This window comes from Salmo salar, chromosome 03 (assembly GCF_965601325.2).
Source record: "Salmo salar chromosome 03, fSalSal1, whole genome shotgun sequence".
NCBI lineage: Eukaryota > Metazoa > Chordata > Actinopteri > Salmoniformes > Salmonidae > Salmo > Salmo salar.
This window is the reverse complement of record NC_138293.1, coordinates 33,519,377-33,533,135: the sequence shown is the minus strand read 5'-3', so window position 1 is coordinate 33,533,135 and position 13,759 is coordinate 33,519,377. Positions and strand designations below refer to the sequence as shown.

The following is a 13,759-nucleotide window of genomic DNA, read 5'->3' as shown; positions in this document are numbered from 1 at the left end:
CAGCAGCATGCCGACACCGACCTCGGGGACAACCCGGAGGACGAGGCACAGGGCGATCCGGGTGGAGACGGTGAAACTCCCACAGCAACGAAGGGTCCAGGACGTCCTCCAGGACGCACCCAGCATCTCTCCTCCGGACCGTACCCCTCCCACTCCACGAGGTACTGAAGGCCCCTTGCCAGACGCCTCGAGTCCAGGATGGCTCGAACAGCATACACCAGGGCCCCCTCGATGTCCAGAGGGGGTGGAGGAACCTCCCGCACCTCAGACTCCTGGAGTGGACCGTCCACCACCGGCCTGAGGACAGACACATGGAACGAGGGATTAATATGGTAATCTGGAGGAAGCTGTAACCTGTACAATACCTCGTTCAGTCTCCTCAGGACTTTGAATGGCTCCACAAACCATGGACCCAGGTTCCGGCAGGGCAGGCGGAGGGGCAGGTTTCGGGTTGAGAGCCAGACCCGGTCCCCCGGTGCGAACACCGGGGCCTCACTGCGGTGGCGGTCGGCGCTCGCCTTCTGTCGCCTCATGGCCCATTGCAGATGCACATGAGCTGCGTCCCAGGTCTCCTCTGAGGGCTTAAACCATTCGTCCACCACAGGAGCTTCGATCTGGCCTTGATGCCAAGGTGCCAGAACCGGCTGATACCCCAGTACGCACTGGAAAGGGGAGAGGCTAGTGGAGGAGTGGCGGAGTGAGTTTTGGGCCATCTCTGCCCAGGGGATGAACGCCGCCCACTCCCCCGGCCGGTCCTGGCAATATGACTGCAGAAACCTACCCACATCCTGGTTGACTCTCTCCACCTGCCCGTTATGCTCAGGGTGAAAACCTGAGGTGAGGCTGACCGAGACCCCCAGACGTTCCATGAACGCCCTCCATACTCTAGACGTGAACTGGGGACCCTGATCAGAGACTTCCGGCACCCCGTAGTGCCGGAAGACGTGAGTGGTCAGTCCAGATGAGAAAAGGGTCTTTAGCCCCGTCAAGCCAATGTCTCCACGCCTTCAGAGCCTTGACAACAGCCAACAGCTCCCGGTCCCCCACATCATAGTTTCACTCCGCCGGGCTGAGTTTCTTCAAAAAGAAAGAACAGGGGCGGAGCTTCGGTGGCGTGCCCGAGCGCTGAGAGAGCACGGCTCTGATCCCAGCCTTGGATGCATCCACCTCCACTATGAACGCCAAAGAGGGATCCAGATGAGCCAGCACGGGAGCCGAGGTAAACAGAGCCTTCAGGTGACCAAAAGCCCTGTCCACCTCAGCCGACCACTGCAGTCTCACCGGTCCCCCCTTCAGCAGTGAGGTATTGGGAGCAGCCACCTGGCCAAACCCCCGGATAAAGCTCCGGTAGTAATTGGCAAACCCTAAAAACCGCTGCACCTCCTTTACCGTGGTGGGAGTCGGCCAATTACGCACGGCTGAAATGTGGTCACTCTCCATCTCCACCCCTGATGTGGAAATGCGATACCATAGGAAGAAGATGACCTGCTGAAAGAACAGGCATTTCTCAGCCTTGACGTACAGGTCATGCTCCAACAGTCATCCAAGTACCCTGCGCACCAGGGACACATGCTCGGCGCGTGTAGCGGAGTGTATCAGAATGTCATCGATATACACCACAACATCATCGATATACACCAGGTCCCTTAAAATCTCGTCTACAAAGGATTGGAAGACTGATGGAGCATTCATCAACCCGTACCGCATGACGAGGTACTCATAAGGCCCTGAGGTGGTACTAAACGCTGTCTTCCACTCGTCTCCCTCCCAGATACGCACCAGGTTGAACGCACTCCTGAGATCCAGTTTAGTGAAGAAGCGCGCCCCATGCATTGACTCAATCGCCGTGGCGATGAGAGGTAGCGGGTAACAGTATTTGATTGAGACCTCGATAGTCAATGCACGGGCGCAGACCTCCCTCCTTCTTCTTCACAAAAAATAAACTCAAGGAGGCGGGTGAAGTGGAGGACCGAATGTACCCCTGACGCAGGGATTCAGAGACATATGTCTCCATAGCCTCCGTCTCCGCTTGCGACAGGGGATACACGTGACTCCTGGGAAGTGCAGCGTCTACCAGGAGATTTATCGCACAATCCCCCCGTCGATGGGGTGGTAATTGAGTCGCCTTCCTTTTGGAGAAGGCGAGAGCCAAATCGGCATATTCTGGGGGAATGCGCATGGTGGAGACCTGGTCTGGACATTCCACCATAGTAGCACCAACGGAAACCCCTACACACCTCCCCGAGCACTTTCGCACCACCCCGTGAGAGCCCTCTGTTGCCATGAAATGGTGGGGTCATGACGAGCCAACCAGGGAAGGCCTAGTACCACGGGAAACGCAGGAGAGTCAATGATAAAGAGACTGATTCTCTCCTCGTGATCCCCCTGCGTCACCATGGCCAAAGACATGGTGACTTCCCTAATTAGCCCGGACCCTAATGGTCGACTATCCAGAGCGTGTACCGGGAAAGGTCTAACCACAGGAATAACGGGGATCCCTAAACTAAGGGCGAACGCTCGGTCGATAAAATTCCCAGCCGCGCCTGAATCAACAAGCGCCTTATGCTGGGAATGTGGGGAAAACTCAGGGAAAAGAACATGAACAAACAGGTGGACAACAGACGACTCTTGGCTGAGAGTGGTGCAGACTCACCTGGGGTGACGCCTGCTGCCTCGACTCCCAGAGGCACCAACCCGGCACCGACCGAAAGTGTGTCCTCTGCGGCCACAGATGGTGCACGTGAAGGCCTCTCTAAGTGCAGCCCCTCCCAGCTCCATGGGCACCGGAGCAGGGGTGCTGGAAGATGGAACTGACAGAGCTTTCTTGACGTCCGCGGGTGACCAGCAGGTTATCCAACCGAATGGACAGATCCACCAGTTGGTCGAAGGTGATGGTGGCATCCCTGCAGGCCAACTTGCGCCGGACGTCCTCGCGCAGGCTGCATCTGTAGTGGTCGATCAGGGCCCTGTCGTTTCATCCAGCTCCGGCGGCCAAGGTCCGAAATTCCAGGGCGAACTCCTGGGCGCTCCTCGTCCCCTGCCTCAAGTGGAAGAGCCGTTCCCCCACCACTCTACCTTTGGACGGATGGTCGAAGACAGCCTGGAAGCAACGGGTGAACTCCTCGAAGTGGTCCAACGCCGCGTCTCCTTCTCCCCACACGGCGTTTGCCCACTCCAGAGCTCTCCCCGAGAGGCACGAGATGAGGTCGGACAACCTCTCCCTTCCCAAGGGAGCTGGGTGAACGTTGGCCCGGTATTGGTCTAGCTGTAATAGGAACCCCTGGCACCGTGCTGCTGTCCCATCATACTCCCTGGGAAAAGAGAGACGCATCCCACTGGGACTGGATCCAGGAGAGACGGACACCCTCTCAGCGCAACCGAGGTAACCCCAGTTGCGCTGGTCGAGGTGCTGGAGAGACAGGTCCATGGTCTGGACAACGCTATCCATCGTGGCACCGAGATGTTGCAGTATCGCCAAATGTTCTCGGACACGTTCCTTGACTCCTCTGACCGGAGTACCTGCTCCTGCTGACTCCATGGGTGGTGTGGAATTCTGTCACGGGTGTGCGTACTGGTAGCGAAGTCAGGTGCAGGAGAGCAGAGAGTTGTGAACAGGTGCACACTTTATTTAGGCAGGAGCAAACAGCAGACGGACGCAACTGCGTCAAAACCTCCAGCAAAAATGGCAAAAGGGCAAAGCGCCAAAACAGTCACAAAAGCTATAGTTTACCAAATAAACATACTTCGTGAAATAAACACGGATCATGGAAAACCAGCCTGGCGCGTCACATAAAACACGTAACACAAAACAATTCTACACAAAGACATGGAGGGGGAACAGAGGAATATATAGCAGTGTAATTAGGGAATGTAAACCAGGTGTGCAGGGAACAAGACAAAACAAATGGAACAATGAAAAATGGAGCGGCGATGGCTAGAAGGCCAGTGACGTCGAACGCCGAACGTCGCATGAACAAGGAGAGGAGCCGACTTCGGCGGAAGTCGTGACACTTAATGATTACAAGCATACCCATAACATGATGCAGTCACCACTATGCTTGAAAATATGGAGAGTGGAACTCAGTAATGTGTTATATTGGATTTGCCCAAAACATAACACAGGACAAAAAGTTAATTGCTTTGCCAATTTTTTGGCAGTATTACTTTAGTGCCTTGTTGCAAACAGGATGCATGTTTTGAAATATTTTTATTCTTTACAGGCTTCCTTATTTTCACTTAATTAGGTTAGTATTGTGGAGTATCTACAATGTTGTTGATCCATCTTCAGTTTTCCCCTATCAGCCATTAAACCCTATAAATATTTTAAAGTCACCATTGGCTTCATGGTGCAATCCCTGAGCAGGTTCCTTCCTCTCTGGCAACTGAGTTAAGAAGGACGCCTGTATTTTTGTAGTGACTGGATGTATTTATACACCTGAATGGATTTCTTTAAATATGAAAAAAACACCACGGGAAGTTTGTCTCTCCCTTAGTTATGCACGTAAACAACAACAAGATCAACAACTAATGCTAGGCAGAGCAAGATTAGCTAAAATCTAACAAAGGAACATTAGATAAACCCTCTCAAATTTTTTCAGCTAGTTGGTCGTCAAAATTGCTCTGATAAATAATGGGGAATTGTAGCCTCCTCGTCCCTCTGCAGCTTGCCTGCCAATGCATGCTTGTCCCAACCAAGCACCCAAGCTAACTGGCTAAAGTTGGCTAGCTTGCGAGCTAGCTTCTTCCATACACAAATGAGAGAACAACTCACTCTGACCTCACTATTAGCCACGTTATGTGATCATTGCCCTTGCTAGTTTGATTCTATTGCCATTACCAGCCTTAGTTACATTCGTCCGTTTTTGTCCAGAATATTGAGTCATTGAAATGGAAACAGTGCATCCCGAATACCACCTGATAGCAATATTTTTTGGACTACCAAGACATTTATTGGTGAATTATAATAATCATGCATTGAACTGCATCCATCTATTCTGCCAACAATGCCTTACTATAAATCATGAAACGTTGAGTCAAAAATAACACATTTTTTAAACCTCTTATTAAGTTGGTTTTGTAGCATAAACTGTGAATTTGATATTTTTGAATTATATTATTTTTGTCTGGTTGTTTCATATCTCAAATCAAATCAAATTGTATTTGTCACATGCACCGAATACAACAAGTGTAGACCTTAAAGTGAAATGCTTACTTACAAGCCCTTAACCAACAATGCAGTTTTAAGAAAAATTAAGTGTTGAGTAAAAAAAAGATAAGTAAAAAAATTTAAAATAATTGAAAAATTGAAAAACAACAAATATTTAAAGAACAGCATTAAAATAACAGAAGCGAGGCTATATACAGGGGGTACCGGTACAGAGACAATGGGTGGGGGCACAGGTTGGTCGAGGTAATTGAGGTAATATGTACAGGTAGGTAGAGGTAAAGTGACTATGCATAGATTACAAACAGAGAGTAACAGCAGCGTAAAAGAGGGGGTGGGGGGGGGCAATGTAAATAGTCCAGGTAGCCATTTGATTAGCTGTTCAGGAGTCTTATGGCTTGGGGGTAGAAGCTGATAAGAAGCCTTTTGGACCTAGACTTGGCGCTCCGGGTCCGCTTGCCGTGTGGTAGCAGAGAGAACAGTCTATGACTAGGATGGCTGGAGTTTTGACAATTTTTTGGCCTTCCTCTAACACCGCCTGGTATAGAGGTCCTGGATGGCAGGAAGTTTGGCCCTAGTGATGTACTTGCGGTCAGAGGACGAGCAGTTGCCATACCAGGCAGTGATGCAACCAGTCAGGATGCTCTCGATGGTGCAGCTGTAAAACTTTTTGAGGATCTGAGGACCCATGCCAAATCTTTTCAGTTTCCTGAGGGGGAATAGGCTTTGTCGTGCCCTCTTCACGACTGTCTTGGTGTGTTTGGACCATGATAGTTTGTTGGTGATGTGTACACCAAGGAACTTGAAGCTCTTAACTTGCCCGACTACAGCCCTGACGATGAGAATGGGGGCATGCTCGGTCCTCCTATTCCTGTAGTCCACAATCATCTCCTTTGTCTTGATCACGTTGAGGGAGAGGTTGTTATCCTGGCACCACACGGCCCTATAGGCTGTCTCATCGTTGTCGGTGATCAGGCCTACTACTATTGTGTCGTCGGCAAACTTAATGATGGTGTTGGAGTCGTTCCTGGCCATGCAGTCATGGGTGAACAGAGAGTACAGGAGGGGACTGAGCACGCACCCCTTAGGGGCCCCTGTGTTGAGGATAAGCAGATGTGTTGTTACCTCCCCTTACAACCTGGGGGCGGTCCGTCAGCAAGTCTAGGATCCAGTTGCAGAGGGAGGTGTTTAGTCCCAGGGTCCTTAGTTTAGTGATGAGCTTTGAGGGCACTATGGTGTTGAACGCTGAGCTGTCGTCAACGAATAGCATTCTCACATAGGTGTTCCTTTTGTCCAGGTGGGAAAGGGCAGTGTAGAGTGCAAAAGAGATTGCATCATCTGTGGATCTGTTGGGGCGGAATGCAAACTGGAGTGGGTCTAGGGTTTCTAAGATAATGGTTTTGATGTGAGCTATGACCTGCCTTTCAAAGCACTTCATGGCTACAGACGTGAGTGCTACGGGTCGGTGGTCATTTAGGCAGGTCACCTTAGTGTTCTTGGGCACAGGGACTATGGTGGTCTGCTTGAAAGATGTTGGTATTACAGACTCAGTCAGGAACAGGTTGAAAATGTCAGTTAAGACACTTGCCAGTTGGTCAGTGCATGCTCGGAGTACATGTCCTTGTAATCCGTCTGTCCCTGCGGCCTTGTGAATATTGACCTGTTTAAAGGTCTTACTCACAACGGCTATGGTAAGCGTGATCACACAGTCATCCGGAACAGCTGATGCTCTCATGCATGCTTCAGTGTTGCTTGCCTCGAAGCGAGCATAGAAGTATTTAAGCTCGTCTGGTAGGCTCGTGTCACTGGGCAGTTCGCGGCTGTGCTTCCCTTTGTAGTCTCTAATAGTTTGCAAGCCCTGCCACATCCGATGAGCATCGGAAACAGTGTAGTATGATTCAATCTTAGTCCTGTATTGACACTTTGCCTGTTTGTTGGTTCATCTGAGGGCATAGCGGGAGTTCTTAGAAGCGTCCGGGTTAGAATCCCGCTCCTTGAAAGAGGCAGCTCTACCCTTTAGCTCAGTGCGGATGTTGCCTGTAATCCATGGCTTCTGGTTGGGGTATGTATGTACGGTCACTGTCAAGACGACGTCATCAATGCACTTATTGATGAAGCCAATGACTTATGTGGTGTACTCCTCAATGCCATCGGAAGAATCCCAGAACATATTCACTCTCAAATCACCCTTTCTTTTATAGAATACAATGTGATGGTCTAAGTCCACAACAATGCTTAAACCACATCAATCTGATTGGCTCCCCAGTGGGTGGGCCTCTGTCCACCCAGGCCCATCCATGTCTATGCCCCTGATGCAAACAGCATATGATGACAATTGCGCATCACAATAGCCGACTAACCAACACTTCAGACTAAACTTTTTCAATACCTGGTTTGCATACTCATTGTTGCCTTAGTTAGCATTTACTGTTGAAATGTCTTTCCTACCCTACCGGCTACCGATGTCATTCTTCTGTGAGCTACTCCATGCCAAAACCAGTTGAGAACTGCACACTCTTGCTGCCCGCTGAAACTAGGATATGTGTGCGGCGCGCATGTGCGTATATTTCACGTGCTTTGTGATTGTGTAGGCTACTTAGTGCATGATTTTTCTATTAATTGATAAGTCGTATACCTCCACTACACTACTTTGATATGCATCAGTAGGGATTAAGATGTGAGTATAAGCAATTCCCACTGAATTTTTGGGGGGGTATATGGCTTACCTGCGTATACCCTACACTACACAACTGGCCCTTTGTGTTTTACAAAAGGTGTACTCTCCTACATGAGTGCACTGGTATTACAGTTGCTGTCCTTTCAGAATCACAAACCTGTCACACACTGAAGGCCTATAGGTTCGCCACTGTGCAAACATGTGTATAATAGATATAAAGGCTGTTAAGATATTCATGTTTCAAGAAAGGAGTGTATATATTTGGCCTTGCGAAGCAGTTTTATGGGCTGGCTGAATGGAAAAGGATAATTATGACATTTGTACTCCGCTGGTCTCGGGAAGAAATTATGAGTCCTCACTCTCCGAGACCGAGTCAAGACCAAATACCATTTAATCAATATTAAAATCAGGCAACAAAATGTGGATTTTTTTTTTTTTGTGATATCCAATTGGTAGTTACAGTCTTGTCCCATCGCTGCAACTCCCGTACGGACTTGGGAGAGGCGAAGGTCAAGAGCCATGCATTCTCCAAAACACGACCCTGCCAAACCACACAACCTGGAAGCCAGCCGCACCAATGTGTCAGAGGAAACACCATCCAGCTGAAGAGCATGATGGGACAAGGAAATTCCAGCAGGCCAAACCCTCCCCTAACCATTGTGCACCGCCTCATGGGTGTCCCGGTCACAGCCAGCGATTGAACCCAGGTATGTTGTGATGCCTCAAGCACTGCGATGCAGTGCTTTAGACCACTGTGCCACTCGGGAGGCCTCGGGTGTGAATACTTTCTGAAGGTACTTTTTGATTGGTTGATTATGCTACACAAAGATAAATAATTTACATTAGTTAATAGTTTGATTTATTGAACCTGTTACTGAGATGGTTGTTCCAGTTTATATGATTTATATAGTCTCATTAATGAATTAATTTTCCCTGCCCTCATTCTGAATGCAGGTTGCAGTTGACTAAAAGTTACAATTGTTAGATATCCTTACTTTGTCTGGATTCCAATAGGAATTACACATCACTTTGCAAGCAAGCATAATGTGACTTGCAGGCCTGATGTGGCCAGTAAACCAGTAGTTTCAGACCACGGTGTTAGGATATAACTAGGCTCTCAAAGAAATGCTTCATGATATACGTTATGTATTGTCAAAAATAGTTTAATTTGAAAGATAACAACATAAGATAAAAGTGTTATAGCACATTAGAACCATTCATGGAGGGTTCTAGGTATAGAACCCTTCTTTGAGGATTCTATGAAGAACCACTTACAGAGGGTTCTACCTAGCACCAAAAAGGGTTCCCCTATGGGGACAAGCTGAAGAACCCTATTGGGTTCTATTTGGCATCTATTTTTCTATGAGTGTACTTAATGGCATTACAATGTGACACTGTAGATAGGAGAGTCATGCCTGGTTGACACCTGGTCACAGTACCCTATTGGCCAATTTCCCTCAAGCCTGATGTTCTTGACAAAGAGATCTTTGATTTATAGTATGAGCTGTATGGGGAGAGGGGGTATAGTCGGAACATAAACATGTCAATGACATGTCACCACCTTTTCATTCCATAGGAACTAGGATCTGCCACTATACTGTACATCAACCAAATTGCTACCTTTGACCATTGACCTAGACTGCTCAGTAATCCTTTCTGAAGAATTTGTAAGAATTACAGCATATTGATGATAAGGCCATTATACAGACCTAACAGGTATAGCCTATCCTATGGTTTCATTGAGCTCAGCAAGCAGCTTACATTGAATACAAATTAAGAGTGTGTCAATCAAATCTAGCTAGGTTTTAACCTCCATCTTAAAGGCAATGGATGGTAGCACAATGGGCGTTGGGTAGCCTAGCAGTTAGAGTTTTGGGCCAGTAACCAAAAGGTCACTAGTTCAAATCCCTGAGCTGACAAGGTGAAAAATCTGTAGATGGGGCCCATAAGCAAGGCACTTAACCCTAATTGTTCCAGGATCACTGTTGATAATGGCTATCCCTGGCTGTTACCCCACTTTCTGAGGGTGTCTCAAAGACAATTGGGATATGCAACAACAACAAAAAAATTCTAATTCACACATGCTGTATGTATTCATATGCACGTGTACATGTGTGAAATAGCACAAATATAAGCACCCACCAAATGATTATAAGATATACACCAACTGAACCCTCAAGTTATTGAGTTGATTTGTCTTTACTTTAACAAATATACCTTCCTAAAAGGTATTAAAACCAGAATAGAGACTATAGTTTGATTGCCATGGGGCTGGTGATATATTAGCCCAGGCTGGTATTGCATGTATTCCACTTTATTATCTCCAGAAGACTAACAATCTAGTAGGCTGTACAACCATGTTAATAACTGGAATACGATTAATACCAGCAACTGCCTTCCCGTGGCAGCAGAATTCCATCTACAAGTCTATATCATACAAAACTGACCATGTCGATAATATGGGCAGTGTATAGCCTTGCACTTCAACCTTGTTTTACATCATTGTGGATGGAAAGAGGACTGACACGGCACTAGCTGAAGGAACTGCGTGTGCCTTTACATTTGGACACGTCAGACGGCAAAAGAGGCTACTGCATGTTGCAACCTAAATTCCTATCATGTTTTACACTTAATGGGTTCTCTATCATAATATGAATGAACTGTTCCCTTTCGTAGGCTACATTACGCGTATGTGAGAGCCAATGAGTATAGATTGTTAGGCTACTTATTAGATAGATCATGAAGAGCATAGCCTACTGGCTTCTGAATTAGGCTTTATGAAAGTGATAGTCTACAAATGGCGTATAAATAAAAGTGAACGTTTTTAAAGGTACAATTAATACATTATATAGTCTCATATACTAGTAGGCTATATCCAACTACAGTGAATTACCATCTTAAATGCAAATGACATTGTATTATACAATATAAATCGAGAAGTTGACTTGGAATATTTATATATAGCTTACCTGATTTTCTGGTAACAGGTGGTGATGATATTGGATGCAGTCGGCCCCTTACATCAATCCCTGCTGAAATGTGTTTATTTATTCAGTCAAGGCTGCAGATTCTAAAAAATCTATGTGAATCTAAAAAATCTATGTGAAATCATAGCCTACCTATCCTTGTGCCACCGTCGCCCACGATATCCACACACTGAGGCAGTGTGAGAAACCGTTAAGCATCCCACACTTAGCCTAGGCTACACGAAAAACGTGTATTTTTTTTCTCCATATTTCTCCAGCAGAAACGAGACAGGGCATCCTTTCCTTCGACAGTCTTCGCCAGCAAGGCATGGGATAGATACAGTTTCACATTTTCCCTTACCGTGCGCGCTTGTGCCAAAATGACTGGCTAAAAATCACATGCGATTTGTTTTAACTCACGTCAATCGACTCAATTGTTAATTTTACTCACGGACCACTCACATTTCTCCCAATGAGGAAATTACTGTGAATTTACGTTCACCGTTGATTAAGAAAATCAAGTATTCACATAGCCTAAGATAAGTACAAGCAAAATGTCTCCGGTCCAAGGAGCGCTTTAAAAAGGCAATTATCGGCGAGCACTGCGGTATGGTTTGGTTAGGGAATGCGTCCTGAAGAAAATTACTGCAAAAGCAGATTCAAAGGAGCCAGTTCAATGTGTATCTCACATCAGATCAGGAAACTCCATTTCAGCCCCTCAATACATTAACAGACAGCTGTGTTCAGTGCCGTAAGAGCCTCTACCCTGCAGCCCTTATTGGGTGAGCAGCTGTGCAGGTTTTCCAGTTGCAGGTGTATTGCAATCAGAGCTATGTATAGCCATAAAGAGAGTAGGTCTACATATGTATATGATTTCAATAGTGTCTCTGTTTCTTTCTACACAACACACTGTCCCAAAGTCTAACACTTTACATGAAGTTGCTCTTATACCTGTGTAATAACTCTGTCATGACATTGTATTAACATTAAGTTGTTACATAGGACTTTAATAATTGCATTCCCCTTTGTAAGTGCATTGAATGACCATCTTATCTACCAATTTTATACACACTTGATTAAAGTGGGACCAATTTGAGCATCATAGACCTGAGAGATAAAATGGCCCTTATAAAAGAGTTAAATAAAGGTTAAATAACAAAATTAAATTAAAAAAATGTGAATTTGAATGCTATCTATCATCACTTGCACCACATAAGGCTTCTTAGTCCTGAATTCATCTCAGAGGCATTTTATCCTCTTTTCACAAATGACTTATTGTTGTTTCAGGTGATTTTCTATTGATTGTTGATCTTATTTATAGAACATTTAATCAATGAACACTTTGCTGCACTGGACATGACCTGATTAGATTGAAGACGATGCACACCCATCTGCTTTAGCATCAAATCCCTATACAGTACTACAGTGGCTTGCGAAAGTATTCACCCCCTTGGCATTTTTCCTATTTTGCTGCCCTACAACGTGAAATTAACGCCAAAGGGGGATGAATCGTTTTGTGAGACCCTGTACCTTGTGAGTAACCCCTATATATTGGGTATCCATGTTGATGTAGATGCGGAAAGCTGCAGTGTTGATTTGTGTTTTCACAATAAAGGTGTGTTTTAAGTGCGGTATAGCTCATCCAAAATTTCAGTTAGTGCACACATCTTTGTGAAACATTGATGCTTTCTCACCATGGAAAACTTACGCACTTTTACTTTGTGTTTTTTTTTGTTTGTTGTTTATTTCGAAAAACCAATATAACAGAAAGTACAACACAACACTAACATTCAAACATGCAAAAATACTAATATAAACAGACGTATGAGCTGCACATCCATTCCACAGTGTGTTGTGAGACAAATACACACATGGTCAGTCAAGACAGTTTATCTAATGTGCTGGAACATTAGGTCTCACCCATCAAAAATGGAGCCATCCAACTAATTATACACAGATAGCCCCTCCTACCCTTCTAATTTAGCCAGGAAAGAAGCAAATGATTTATTGTCTCCAATTAGGTTTGGAAGATAAGATAACCAGTTCACAATTAACTTTAAGTTAGCAACGCAATAAGATTCTAAAATTTGCTGAATTTGCCAATCTTAATTGCTATGGGAACTATTCAAATTCATTTTGTTTCATTCATTTGGCCAAATAATGCCATTGCGAAGAGTTAACTGGACACAAGGGGGCGTAGAGTAATACATTTCCTTCTCCTTTGCAGGCTCCGCTCAGCAGACAGAGGTAAATGTAATTATGTTGTTCAGACTGACCTTGAAAGCCAACTAGTTAGATTGACATTTGAAGGAAGAATACTTTATTGGATTATTGACAAGGAAATGTATGATTTACCACCTGCATTCACACTGACATCAGAGGAAGCTTCGTTGAGGACAACCCCATTCAATGACAATGTGAACAGTAATGGAGTTGGTTTCCGCTATCCCCTTTTTGTGCATACATTACACATCATGGGATTGGGGAAAGGGTATACATCAATAAACAATCAAACATGTGTGTATGCTGTGTAGCACATAGGGAGCAATATCATTTAATACAATGCAGATGGGTTTTTACAATGTTATCCCTCATTAAATTCGTTCTCCATGCCATTGAACAGGCTATCGATGTTCATACCTTCTGAGCTATGCAACACACAACGCTCATTACCAACAACCTGCACATTCCGATGATTGCACTGGTATGCATCCCTATATCACAGCTGTCTCCAGCTACAAACCCAAACACCATCACCACCACCACCACTAGTCCACAAATCTCCCCACTCCACACACAAATACACCTGTCTACCAAGAGGGTGGCTCTTGACTCCGCCCATTATAAATGTACGTGGTTTTAATTGGTTTGAAGACGCCTGACATGTAAATGAGTCTTGGGAGACTCCTCCCATGCACCTGATAGGGAGTATTTACAGCTCTTTACTGCTGC

The 13,759-nt window shown here is 45.8% G+C and overlaps 1 protein-coding gene across 4 annotated transcripts in view; it reads right to left on the bottom strand.

Moving 5' to 3' along the window:
- The window catches only part of LOC106599809 (gamma-1-syntrophin), a 72,373-nt gene extending 60,762 nt beyond the window's left edge, over nt 1–11,611 (bottom strand). For 2 of the 4 annotated variants that reach the window (XM_014191139.3, XM_045714730.2), the window contains exon 1: nt 10,811–11,611. The gene's annotated coding sequence lies outside the window, so the exon portion shown is untranslated. The remainder of the gene's footprint in view (nt 1–10,810) is intronic. The other 2 variants (XM_014191137.3, XM_014191141.3) reach the window with 2 other exon arrangements.
- Between the last annotated feature and the right edge of the window lie 2,148 nt (nt 11,612–13,759).